Source organism: Rhineura floridana, chromosome 8 (assembly GCF_030035675.1).
Source record: "Rhineura floridana isolate rRhiFlo1 chromosome 8, rRhiFlo1.hap2, whole genome shotgun sequence".
Taxonomy (NCBI): domain Eukaryota; kingdom Metazoa; phylum Chordata; class Lepidosauria; order Squamata; family Rhineuridae; genus Rhineura; species Rhineura floridana.
This window is the reverse complement of record NC_084487.1, coordinates 129,074,004-129,087,627: the sequence shown is the minus strand read 5'-3', so window position 1 is coordinate 129,087,627 and position 13,624 is coordinate 129,074,004.

The following is a 13,624-nucleotide window of genomic DNA, read 5'->3' as shown; positions in this document are numbered from 1 at the left end:
CAGCCGCTGAGACTGCACTTTTTACAAGGCTACTGAGGCTTGCCCATCTAATTTTGCGGCTGTTTTTGAAATAGAAGTGATGTTTCCCTGAGTGGCTCTAGGTGGTTTTGGCTGTCTTACTATTAAACTCACAACTTAAAGCTTTCAGTAGTTGCGGTCACTTGATTGGGGTACCACCATTCACAGTAGCCTTATTAGGGGACAGGTAGCTACTGCACCCCTCTGGTTCCAAGTGGATTTGCCTGTGTTTCCCCTTTCACCATCAGTACTCTTTATAGCACCTCCTACTTGCTAAAACTCCAGTTCAGTAGGTCGGCAGAGCGTGTTGAGGCAGGCTCCCTCATTACTGTCTGAAAGGAGAGAGCCTCAGGGAACTCCTGCCTTTTTTAGTGTTGTTAGAGTTACAGGAGAACCTTCCTTAGTTATGGCTTCTCCAGCCAGCAATTCTGTCTGTCAGCATGTTTGGGAGAGGGAGGGGGACATCCCTAACAAATCTAGGGCTGGGCGCAAGCAAGGCCACAATTCTAGGCACAGACACGAATCCCGTCTAAGCATCACAGGAGAGTGAGTAAGACACCATTCCAGGAGGCATGAGAAACAGATCCCACAGATTTCTCAAGCAGAGGTTCCGTGGGCTCCCCTTCCTCCCCCTACAGGCTGTTCCTGGAGTTCTCTTGTCATTGTGGAGCCGGCTAAGGAACATGATGGAGAGATGGTTGGTGTTGATAATGCATTTGCCTTCAACAAATTTACCTTTGTTCCTGTCTTGGCAGCTGATGTTAGGTCCCTTTAACCAGAGTCTGTCTGCTGAAGAAGGATGCTGATCAATCAAGTTTGTGATAAATACAGTCTGAACCAACTACAGGTGGCAAAGTCTCTCCTCTTCCTTGTGTTTGTTCCAGCCCTGATATGTCAGGGGGTTTGGTCAAGGTGTGGGGCTGTGCTATGTGTATTTTCCTCCCTCCAGAGGGGCATATATCATGTTGAAATCAGATTGTTTCTCTTTAAAGAGCTAGCTCTCTTCCCCAAGACCTGCAGGCTCAGGGGGGTGTTTCCAAGGCAACAACAGAAAACCCTGTTGGCTCCTCTAGAGGACCGCAGTCTGTAAATAAATAAATAGGAATCCTTCTGGATTTTTTTCTTGAGGATTCAAAAGAGTTTTTCTCTATGGGAAGGCCCTATAATTAGGGTTGCCAGGTCCCTGGGTTTTGTCCGGAGACTCCAGATTTTTTGGGTCCTCTCCAGTTCTCCAAATGAGGCACCCCAATCTCTGGACTCTCAGCTTTCATTTCATTTTTAAAAATTAAGTTTCTAGGTGGTCTGGTTCAAGAGATATACACCAAAATGTTGTCCGCCCCCCTGCAACTTCTGTTAAATGAGCTCGTAGCTGGCTGCTCTAACACTGCTACTTCATGTTTGTAGCCAATAAGTGAAGTCAGGGTTGTGATTGACAAGGGATTTGTTGACCTTCAGTCAGCAGCTAGAACCCCCTGCATGGCCAGAAAATGGTTGACTTTTCCTGCTTGTCTGAAAAACTCATAAATTGTGTGCAGATCAGGAGATGTAGAACAAAAAATCACAGCAGGATCTTGGAATATAAGTGTACATGCAGAGTTTTTAAAATTACTTGCAAAAATAGCATGTTATATATTATATTATTCAAATAATATTTGAACAGAAATTTAAAAGAAGTGTACATACAGTTTATGATTATTTTTCCAATTATGAGGAGTCAAACAAATTTAAAATTTTCTGGGCTGTTGAAGAAGGCAGTTTTATTTGTCTAATTCATAACCTGTTTTGAAAACCTTCCCAATATGAAGTGTTAATCCTGTTCTCACTTTTCTGGGGATAAAGTTGTAATACTAATCCCACATACCGGGAGTAATTCCCATAGAATTCAATAGTGCTTACTTTTGACTAGACATTGTTAGGATTGTGCTGTAAATCAATGGGACTTTTGAGTGAACATAGCAAAGGATTGTGTTTGTGTTATAAATCTTTCTCTTCCTCTCCAATCCTATTTTTAAAAGCAATTAGGCAGGGTTTACCTAGGTGTCACTGCTTTTGTTTCATAGGACACTAATACTGATTTTAAAAATTTTTTTGCAATGATCAACTGGGTTTTACAATAAACTATTATATAGGGTTTATGTATTTTTACATCTCCAGTGTGTGTGTGTGTGTATGGAATCTTTCCAACAACTCTATGAGGCAGTGTTGGAAACCATGGAAGCTCACAAGAAATAAATCCACTTAAAATTCAATAACCATAAAACAAATATAAAACAGTTACAAAACAGATTAAAGTAGCATGATTCTGAATTCTGGGTTGGGTGAGTAAAGTTCTTTTATCATTTGAGGTTGAGTCCTGTGCATACTTCCCTGTTTGAGTAAGCCCCATTGGGACTTGCTTCTGAGCAAACATGCATAGAATTGCACTATAAATATCTTGACAGCTCGTGTAAATAAACATCTTTAACAGTCATGCTTATATGAATATTCCTTCATACTATGTCCTGATAAGTATCTGATTTCACACTATGGTTGTATATTATTTCCTCTACATTTTAAGTGTGCCCTTCTTCCTTAGGGTGGTCATGGTCGCCCTCTGTTGTTTTCATCTTAAGGGGCAGATTAGGCTGAGAGATGGTGAGTAGCCCATGATCACCCAGTAAACTTTGTAGCTGATTTTCATTTTAAAAATTAATTAAAATGATTTATATGCAGGCAAAGTTTATGAAGCAATGCAGATCCACATAATACATTTAAAGCACATCCAACTCGCATTTAAAGTGCATGACTTCCCCCAAAGAATTCTGGGAAGTGTAGTTTCCTCTTCACAGTTATAGTTCCCACCACCCTTAACAAACTACAGTTCCCATGATTCTTATGTGTGATTAATGTACTTCAAATGTGTGTTGAATGTGCTTTAAATGAATGGTGTGGATCTGCTCTAGTATGCTGTGCGTTCATTAGTGAATTGAACAGAAAGATTTTAAAATATTCTTTTTTAAACAGAGGACCTGTCGGCCATGGTTTCCTGACTTGGTACACGTGTCAGTGAGGGATCCGTTGTGTCTGCCACTGTGTCCAGATCTGTTGCTTCAGTAGCCTGTTGTACATCCCAAGCCAGAGCTCTTCCAGCTGGCAGCCTGGCAGCTGAGCGGCTCTGGCCTACTCAGATGGTTTTTTCAGTGAATGTTCTTGTCAGCTCTACACTGCATCAGCAGTGTCAGGGGGGGGCTGGAAATTCCTGGGTCTTTGGCAGGGAAGGAAAGTCCTTAGCCAGCAGTCAGGTTGTAAATCTGCCAGGCCTCTCCGAAGCGTACTTGCCGAGTCAGAAGTCCAGAAGTGAGGTCAGTGGAGGTCCGGGATCAATTGCCAAGGAGGTCAGTCAAAGAGATGCTGCAGGGAAACTAGGTCTACACAAAGCCACGCCTGACGTTGCAGTCAGCAACAAGCTGCAGCCAAGGTGTGCCTTATAAAGAGCAGGATGGACAGCAGGTGTGAGCCCTCAGCGTTTGGGCCTTAAGGAGACAGGCCTGCCTCTCTTCTGCCTGACCTTCTGCTGTCTACGTTCTGCAGGTGAGGGGGGAGTATCCTGTTCACTGTCTGTGTCTGGCTGCAGGGCCTCTGCTGTCCCTGGGGTGCTCTGCAGCTGAGGGGCAGAAGGAGCTGGATTCTCAGGAGGCTCCTCCGTGTCTCCTGCTGCTCCTGGGTCTGCTGCTGTTACTCCTGAGTCGTCCTCATCTGAGGAGTCCTCTGACGGGGCCATGACAGTTCTAGATATATTGCTGTGTTCCAGGTGGACATCCACATCCAAAGTATAGTGCACTTCTTGGAAGGCATTATTGTCATGGTGCTCTAGGGACACAGTGGATCCTTTGTCTAGGAGGTCTGATTTCCTTGGTTTTTTGCAGGCGAGTGTAGACAAAAGGTTGGGTGCCAGTTCTATTAAGTGACAGGCGACAGTGCTGAGTAGCATATTTTCTCATTTAGGAGGTCCAGCCCTTTTGTTCCATGCTCTTTATAAAGGTTCATCAAAAGGGTGTCCTCAGGTGATTAACTGGTTTCCCACTTGGAACCTTGATTGCTTCTTGTTGACTTTGACCGGTGCTATATTTGAACCTGTGGCCACTTGCCCCTTGAACAGACTCATATTTCAGACAGCCTTCTTGTCACTCTTATGTTTACTAGGCAGGTTTCAGAACTGGATGCACTTTCTTTTTTTTTTTACAATAATTTTTATTCAAATTTTCATAAAACATAGAAAACAAAATCATAAAACATTCAAAGACAAAAAACAAAACAAAACAAAAATGATTAAACAAAAAAAATAAAATGTTGACTTCCCATTTGTCACATATCAAATAAGTTATAGGTCTACAATATATAACAATCCTGTCTCTTAAATCATATTATAAAATCACTTTCCTCCAGTAGTTATCTTAATTAATCATCAAATCTCATAAACATTACTTTATTCTTTCCACAAAAAGTCAAAGAGAGGTTTCAATTCTTTAAGAAATATATCTATCAATTTTTCTCCAAATAAACATGTCAATTAATCCATCTCGTTAATAATTATAATAATCTTATTGTCATAACCATAGTCCAAATAAACATTTCGATTAATCCATCTCATCAGAATCTGTTAGGTCCAATAATTTCAATAGCCATTATTCCATTATCCCTATTAGTTCCATCTTCCATCTTCAATAGTCCTGTTAAGTCCAGTAATTTCAGTGTCCAATCTTCCATTATCAGTATTCCATAATAATCTTGCTGTTGTAACCATAGTCATATAATAAGAGTCTGATGGGAATTTCCTCTATCCCAAATATTTTCTTGCCATCCATTCTGAATAAGTTGCTGAAATACTGTTGTAAAGTCATATCTGTGTTCTTCTTTTTTACAAAATGCACTGGCTCATCTCTTAAGAGTTTTTCCATTGTCACATGGCTGCAGTTAATTCCATAGATTTTCTCTATATCAAGCTCCATCACATCATTCCAGTCCAGAAGATTATCCAAGCCATTGATAACTTTATCTCTAATATCTTCATTAATTTCTTCAGAGATAACGTTAAATTCCAAACAGTAGATTTTATTTCTAAAATCCATAAACTCCAGATCTTTTTCCAATTCCACATTTGTTCCAATCTCCAGGGCTTGTATCTTCCCTTTATTTTTTCTTTTCTCATCTCTGATCTCATTCTCCTCTCTCACAGGGTCCCCTATTTCTTTAAGCTCCTGCGTCATTTTGCTCAGTTCAATTTTCAGCTCCTTACTACCCTGTCGCAGGGTTTGTTTCGTTATCTCAATCTCATCCATTATTTTCTGAAACATAGTTACTTCCAGATTCTCAGCCACTTTCTTGATTGCCATTTTTAAAACCACGAAAACAAAGCAAAACAAAAATAAAGAAGAACCACTTCTTATTTCAGCAACAATTGGGTTAATATTCCAGGCTTGATGACATCACAGTATAAACAGAGCAACCTGCCTTATCTCTCTATGTTCAAGAATGCAAAACAAATTTAGTTCCCAGCATCAAAACAGTTAGTGGCGTCGTGAAGAAGCAGATTCGTCAAAATAAAATAGACCAAAAAGAGAATAGTCCCAGACAATATAATATTCCTCGGAATAGAAATCAGGAATAGAAATCCCTCTTCTGTTTATTATCTTTAGAATGTACTTCCAGGACAGCTTTTTGCGACAGAAACAGAGATAAGCTGTTAATTTCGTGAATAACAGATAAGAGTTATAGCTCACCCAGAAGTTTTCCAAAGCCGATCAATCTGACAAATCTCCTTTTGCTGTAACAATTTAAACCAAGTAAAAAAAAAAATAATAGAAAGAAGGGTGCTTGCCTGTTAGTCCGTTCTCTCTTTAAAGAAAAGATAAACGTATCGCTTAAACAGATAGAGCTTGTTAGAAAGTCCGTCCGGCATTGTTGGCTGGACCTTATCTCATAAATTAATGAAATCCAGTCCTCCCAACAAAAACAGGCTTTTGAGGTTGATCTCTACGTTTCTCCCTGCCCGGGAGAAATTTCATCAGTCAAAAAAAAAATGTTCTGACTGATTTATATCTGAATAAGCTTCTTTTGAGGCGGGAGCCCGTCCCAAAAGCAGGCACAAGCGAAGTCACCCTTCCCGGAAGTCCGAACTGGATGCACTTTCAACCTACCCACAGTTGTGTATATTACAGCAGGATGAGGTGGTCTTGCACCCTGATCCAGCCTTCTTACTCAAGGTAAATTCAGTGTTCTACTGGTGACAGTAGTCCTTCCTCGCTCTTGTCAAATCCCTCCTGTTCCCAAGAGAGGCCTCGGCATTCTCTGGATGTGTATAGTGCCCTCTAGTTCTATTTGGGTCAAACATTCTGAGTTCTTGTTTGTGTTTTTTTCTGTCCTTCTAAGGGGAAGATGGTATCATATTCTTCCATTTCTCAGTGCTTGTGTTCAACAATCCTGCATTGGGAAAGGAACCTCCAGGTAGTCTTGTCGTGCATTCAGGGGGATGCAGCCTCAACTGCCTTCAAAGATAATTTCACAGTCTTCAGTATTGCAGGGCTGTTATGTGGACTACACCACATACTTCTGTTAAATATTACAGAATAGATGGGTTTCATCTGTTGATGCAGCATTTGACAGGATAGTTCTTCAGAGGATCGTTCAGCACTTAGTCTGGGGCAGAGGGAGCCTGTCCAGGTAATAGGGAACTGCTCTGTTATATCCCTAAGATAGAATGTCCTCCACTGCCAACAGGCAAAAAGGGAAATTTACTTACCATGAATTTCTGTTTGATGTTGGCAGAGCCTTTCTCTGCTGTTTCTCTGCTGGTTTGGGGCAGGAGGGGGTCTTTGGGCCTCTGCCTCCGTTCTACATTATTAGAGTGTTTAGATTGTCTTATCCCATTGTACCATTGGTCTGAGTGTGTTTTTGTCAGATTGTGAATGGTGCTTGGTTGAGTTCTGGGCTTAATACGGGGTAGAGGAGTTGTTTTTGCTCTGTAAGTCAGACTGGATGGTGGTACGACTCGCCCCCCCCCCCCCGAGAGGACACAAAGGATTGTGGACCCTGACTGTCAATCCAGTGGGAGGTGTCATTTCTATCATAGAATATTCTCCACTGCCAACATCAAACAGAAATTCACGGTAAGTAAAATGTCTGATTTTTGAGAGCTCAAAACACTTAGTGTACATTCTTTGTAATTCTTACGACAACCTTTTAAAACAGAGCATTTCCTATATGGCATACAGGAGGGTTGAAGCTGAACAAGGATAGTTTACCTAAGAGCACCCTAACAAGTGTATTGAAATAATAATAATAATAATAATAAGCAGCTCTCCAATGTGGGAATAATTCTCATAGTGGAAAATCCAGTACACAAGGAAATCAAATACTTTAACTGAGGATGATGGATGGCATTCCTTATAGGTATGACACCTCTTACTGGAAGGAAAAGCCAGGGTCCACTTCAGGGTGGCTCCAGGTTTCTTGGGGCACCTGGGCATAGGGTATCCCTTTGACCCCATCTTTTCCTTCTTAAACCACACCCCGTCATCAGAAGTAAGCTCTATTGGGTTCAATGGGACTTACTCCCAGGCAAGTGTGTATAGGATTGCAGCCTTAATCTGCAATGCTATGCACACTTACCTGCCACCCTGAGCTCCTTTGGGAGAAAGGGTGCGATATAAACTGAATAAATAAAAACCAAAACAGAGTGATAGGGAGTTACATCCAAGTAGACATGTACATAAGATTGCACTGTCAAGAGATAGACATAATTTAGATGTTAACAGGAAGTGTGCATATTGTTAAAAACCATAATAAAAATTTACCCTCTCCCCTGCAATTTCCAGAAAATTAACATGCAACTAAAACACTTTCCGCCTAGTTTTTTTCAGTAGTGCTCGCTTCCAGACCAAATACTACAGACCAGTTTGAGTGAGCTCTATGTTGAGAAATCTAACCGGCATAGTAGTTAATCGATACTTACCTCCCACCACCCCCAAGGGTATATAAATTTTATATGAATATAGAATTGGTGTCTACAAAAGATCAACAATAACCAATAGGTTATTTCTGTGGAACGACCCTGCAATATTTTTATTTGGAACTATTTCCAAGAGTATCAGCATAAAGCCCCAGTTTCCTCTTCTGAACAACTGTAATCCTTAATAACTGAATGAGTAAATAGATTTACCTCATGAATTCTTGGAGTTTGAAGGGTCTCCTAGAAGATGACTGTAACGAAATCAGAATTATTTATATGCTTAAAACTGTTTCAAAATTGTGTTCAGGTAAGCAAGTGTGAATAGAATGTTAGTATGTGCAGATGAGGTATGATTGACAGGTGGGAGGTGGCGTGTGAGTGAGAATCCCAGGGGAATTTTGAAGAGAGAAGCTGTTGGGGTTTGACAGAGTTAGACAGGATTAGAGATCAAGAAGAGAACATCTAGTTAGAAGAGCTGTGTTTTGGGGGAGGATTTCATGGGGATTAGTGGGGTAGGATAGGTAGGTAGGATAGGGATAATAACAACTTACTCATTTACTATCATATTTAACATCTTATATATAATAAAGTTAATTTGTTTGATTCAAAATCCCACGTGTGAGCTTGGTCAAGAGTGCTACCATAGCAAGGTCCTATTCTGTAGATATACCTATACCAGTTTTACAGACAAATTACACCAGTGGTCACTTTTTGGGGAAAAGGTGGTAGGGCTGTAACTTGTGGTTCAGAGGGCATATTTGACTTAGGCTGAGGCAGACTTCTGGAGATTCCTGATCCAGGCGTTTGGGAACCAGCAGGTGGTAATCCCAGAGACACCGGAATGTCACTGGAACGTTGACCTGCTGGGTAAACATAAATAAATAAGAAAAATAAAATAAAGATGGGTTTGTCTTTTCAAGTTTCATGAGTCTTCAGCCTTATCTATTTCAATATTTTGCTGTTCTTTTAACCAGGGTTTCAATTTATTAGCTAAAGGAACTCCTGGAATGTGGTGGTTGTTCAATTAAAACCATCCTTCACCAGCAGGTCCCTGGTCAGCTTACAACAAATTCAATATTAAAACTGTTAAAACAAATTAACCTCTGATAGAATTACTTCTCTGTACAATTTGTGCAACTTGGCAGATATGTGTTGGGATTGTATTTTGCTTCTCTACCTACATCTGTACAGTTCAGTAGCAAACAAACCATATGCTTTAAATGTAAGCTAATTTGACTTTTCCCCTTACTTTTGGATGGTTTTGAGGATGTTGTCAACAGAATTGAAAGACATGACATTTTTCCCTATATTCCCTAATTAAGTGGAAGGAAGACTTCCAGGCCTTCAATTACTCCTTTCTGTCCATTTAAACAGCAGTTGGCTTTCTGCAGGTTCTCATATCATGGCAATATCCTGTAATTGCCTAGAGATTTGCAAAGTTTCACCTAGCTGGAGCAGCTTCCTTCTCTGGCTGCTTTCAAAGCATCCAGAGGGGTTGGTTGCCTGATCTGGGGCTATCAGGGGACAGGGGGTGACTGGGCACTGGCCTGTGGAGGGAGGATGCTATGGAGGGGCTGCTGATACCAGCCTCTTACGTGAACCTTTGACAGTCTGCTCCAACTATGTCCTCCTTTCAAAGCCGGCATGAGAAGGATGAGGCTGGTGTCAGCCCTGCTCAGGCTCTTGTGGGATCGCCCGAGATGGATAGCAGAATGTGTATAATTGAAACAAACCAACCAACCTGTGGCCCTCCACACATTGTTGGACTACAGCTCCCATCACCCCTGCCCATTTTCATCTGGATTCTGGAGGGTTAGCTACCGCTGCTCTGAAGTGAGCTGTAGCCAATGTTTGATTGAGTTCGTCGTGCATTTTCTGCCACTGACTCTCAAATTGTTGTTCCAGTTGTTTCATCATCTTTAAGCTTCTTGGTACACCAAGGGACAGACTGAGATCTTCTTAGAGGGACAGGGTGCCTAGGAGCTATTATTTCCCCATACCAAAGGCTAACCTGTACTTTAACAAGTGTGGCTGCAAGAAAATCATCCAGAGCTATCAAGAATGAATAAATTCCCAGGATTCCAGTAGAAGCCAGGACGGTTTAAATGGTATAAAATTGGTGTAACTTTGTAGTGTGGACGTAAGTACAATGTCAAAGCAAATAAGAATGTTCTTCTCACAACCTATGAGAAAATATTTTAAAAATTGGCAGAGAGGAATGTTCATCTCTGGTGTGAAATGAAATGACTGAGAAATGGCATTCAGCACTAATGACTTTAAGATAAATGAATAGGCAAATCAAGAGACAAATGCTGTTTCAGAGTGACAGTTTTGGATGCTGCTCACTCTGTAGCAAACAGAAGTTAAGTGGGCCCTTAACACAGAGTTTTCTAAATGTATGATGATAGCTGAAACTCCTTTGTTTTCTGAAATAAAGTGGAAACACAAGTCATTCCCAAGGTCCCAAAAAGATGTACTCGTCATATGTGAAAAAGCCCCACCTCTGTGTTCTGAGCATGAACCCTTTTGGAGAAGCAAAAATTCATGCAGGGAAGTATGAACAGCTTCCTGTGCGTTTGCGTGATCTGCTCCATCTTCACATTTGGAATGATTGGGTGTTACAATCACACCTGAGGCCGAGACATGGCTGAACTCAGAGGAAGCTGATTGGAAGGTGGCTAGGCAAGAACAGTGGTTCATATAAAGTCACAGTGGGCAGTCTCCTCTGTGGAGAGGTGCTTTGGGCTCACAGGAGGCTTTTAATTTGTTCATTTATGTCTTGCAGGACAATAGTGAGCCCTAGCATATCATTTAGGAATTTCTGCCTTCATGTTCAAGAGACAGTACTATAGTTTTTAGTCTGGATGAAAGTCAAATCTAAGTGGATTCTCAAACCTAGGTGGATTACCCAAAGGATTTTTTTTTTTGCACGTAACTATTATGACAACATAAGAATCTCAGATTTCATACCTCTTGGTGTTACCTAGATCCAGAACATTCAGATGGTCTCATCCTCATGACTGCTATATGAAGCCCCTCATATATCCCTACACATCCTGACAGTACTTTACTGTTTTGTGGTTCACATTTACATGAGCTGCAGCATGTTTCATGGGTAGCTTTTTAGAGCCAGTTTCTTTTCAGCTTCTGACCCAAGCAGATGTAGTGTTTGTTCAGAATCTAATAGCCACCAGCCAGTAATGCTAATTTAATTATTTTCAAACTCTTACCATGTACTAAGGAAACTTAACTGGCAGTTATACTGTACACAAACCTAGGAAAAGAGATGTCTGCTCATTTTGCACAACCAGGACACTAACTACAGATCCAATGCATCTGGATGCCACACTTTGGCAAAAACTCATTCTGTTGCATACATCATGATTTCAAAAAGTAGGCCACCAGATCCCAGCATCTGATCTAAACATAAGCGCATCCATCATGGAACAAAGGAAGCCACCTTACATTAAGGTACATACCATGGAGCCATCCAGCTTTGTACTGTCTACAGTGACTAGTAATGGCTTTCTTTGAGTTTCAGGCAAAAGCCTTTCCCAGCCCTACCTGGAGATGCAGGGATTGAACCTGGGACCTTCTGCATGCAAAGCAGATGCTCTGCCCCTATGTTATGGCCCTTCATGATGTGTTCAAAATGGCACCTGTCAAAACAGATTTGTGACTGCCTCTCAGGTCAACACACCCTTTCCTTCTGGTTTTTAGCGTGCTATGACAATTTCTTAGACTGTACACTACTTAGGCACTGCTGTGGGGATTTAAGACAATGAGGGGAATTGTAGCGCTGTGAGGGGAATAGGGTCTCCCCTCAAAACCCTTATGCTACAGTTCCCAGGTTTCATTGGAGGAAGCCATGGCTGTTTAAAGTGGTATGATAATGCTTTCAATATATAGTGCAGATGGGCCCCAGATGTATTGGATAACCAGCCACTAATATATGAGAACAAAATCCCTAGCCATTATCTTCATACTGTTTATAACTGAACAAACATCTGCCATTCTGTCTCCACCCATTTACCCATCTTTTTCTTGAAAACTGAAAAGCCCCCAATGCTTCAAGCTTTTCCTTGTAGTGAAGGTGTTTCCACTTGTTGATACTTTTGTAGTTCTCCTTTTCTGTACATTTTCAAGCTGTATGAAGCAGTCCAAGAACATTGTAATACAGTATTTGCCAGTGTATTTACAGCTCCTTTCTTAACCTCCTCTTCCCATTCTCTTCGTAACTGCTGGGATTACCTACCAGGGTCACACTCTGTATCAGGCATGGGGAACCTTTTTTGCTCTATGGGCCAGATCCTTATCAGAATCTACCTCGCAGCCTAAATGTGACAGGTGTGCAGGGCCGCCCATCTGTTAATCACATGACATTACATGATTGATAGGTGGACAGGATACCCTACTGACAGAATCCCTTGCACTTTGCAAGTCTTGTCCCTGATCTCAGAGGCTTAAAGGGAAGTGAGAGGAGATTTGCAAAGCCTTCTTGTAAAGCCTTTTAAGCCTTGCAAAATTGGGGACTTAAAGGGGAAGGGGGATACTTTCAAAATGTTTTTGAAGGCTCCGGAGGCTCAAACGGGAGTGCAGGAGTTGTCTTAAAGCCTTTGCAAAAGCGCTTTTTGAAGTAGTTCATGCACATGAGCTACTTCACAGGATGCTTTTGCACAATGCTTTAATCCCTGCTCATCAGCTGGTGAGTGGTAATTAAATCCTGCTGCCTTGGCTGCACAGTTTTGTTCCCTGCTGAGAACAGGATCACACAGGCAATGCAAGATTAAACCCTGTCCTCCTGCCCATCAGCTGACACCACCAGTGTCAACTGATGGATGGGTGGGCATGGTTTAGGAAAATGGCCTCACAAGTCAAATTGGACTCCCTGGGGAAGGGTAAGATTGGTCCACAGCCCAGAGGTCCCCCCCCACTCTATATCCAGGGTAGGCAACCTGGTGCCCTCCAAAATGTTCAGACTATAATTCCCATCAGCCCCAGCTAGCATGACCAATGGTCAGGGATCATGACAGTTGGTAACCTCCAGCTCTTTTGGACTACAAGTTCCCTACCCTTGCTTGACAGAACAATGGTTAAAATTTAAGCATTCTGTGAGAAACCTTCGTTTCTCCTCAGGCAATATAAACTGAATGTTGTTGATATATGGATGTGATCTTTCCATAGCTATTACAATTCCTGACTCCTTTTTTTTTAAAATGACAGTTTCTTTTAAAAAGTGTTCATGGCCAAACATTACCTCAAGTGGTTTCTTGGTTTCATTTCAGTTGCAGAAAATAATTATCCTGAGGTTATACAACCACAGTTCAGTGTAAGCTGTTACAATCACAAATGAGTAATTTTACTCCTGTTTGGATATTTTTAATACATTAGCAAATTGAGTTAATTTTAAATTGTTTGTATTTGCTTAACTATTTGTAAGATTTGAAAATTTTAGAATAAGTAATTATGAGTGACTGATAACATTTTTTTAAAAACCGACAATAAAACCTACTCTTAGGGAGAACTGCAGGTGGTTGTCTTTCAATCAGTTAAAAAAACACCAAGAAGAAAGAATGGGGCAGATTCCTGAGTCTCACATAGCAGCTGAACAAGAACAGA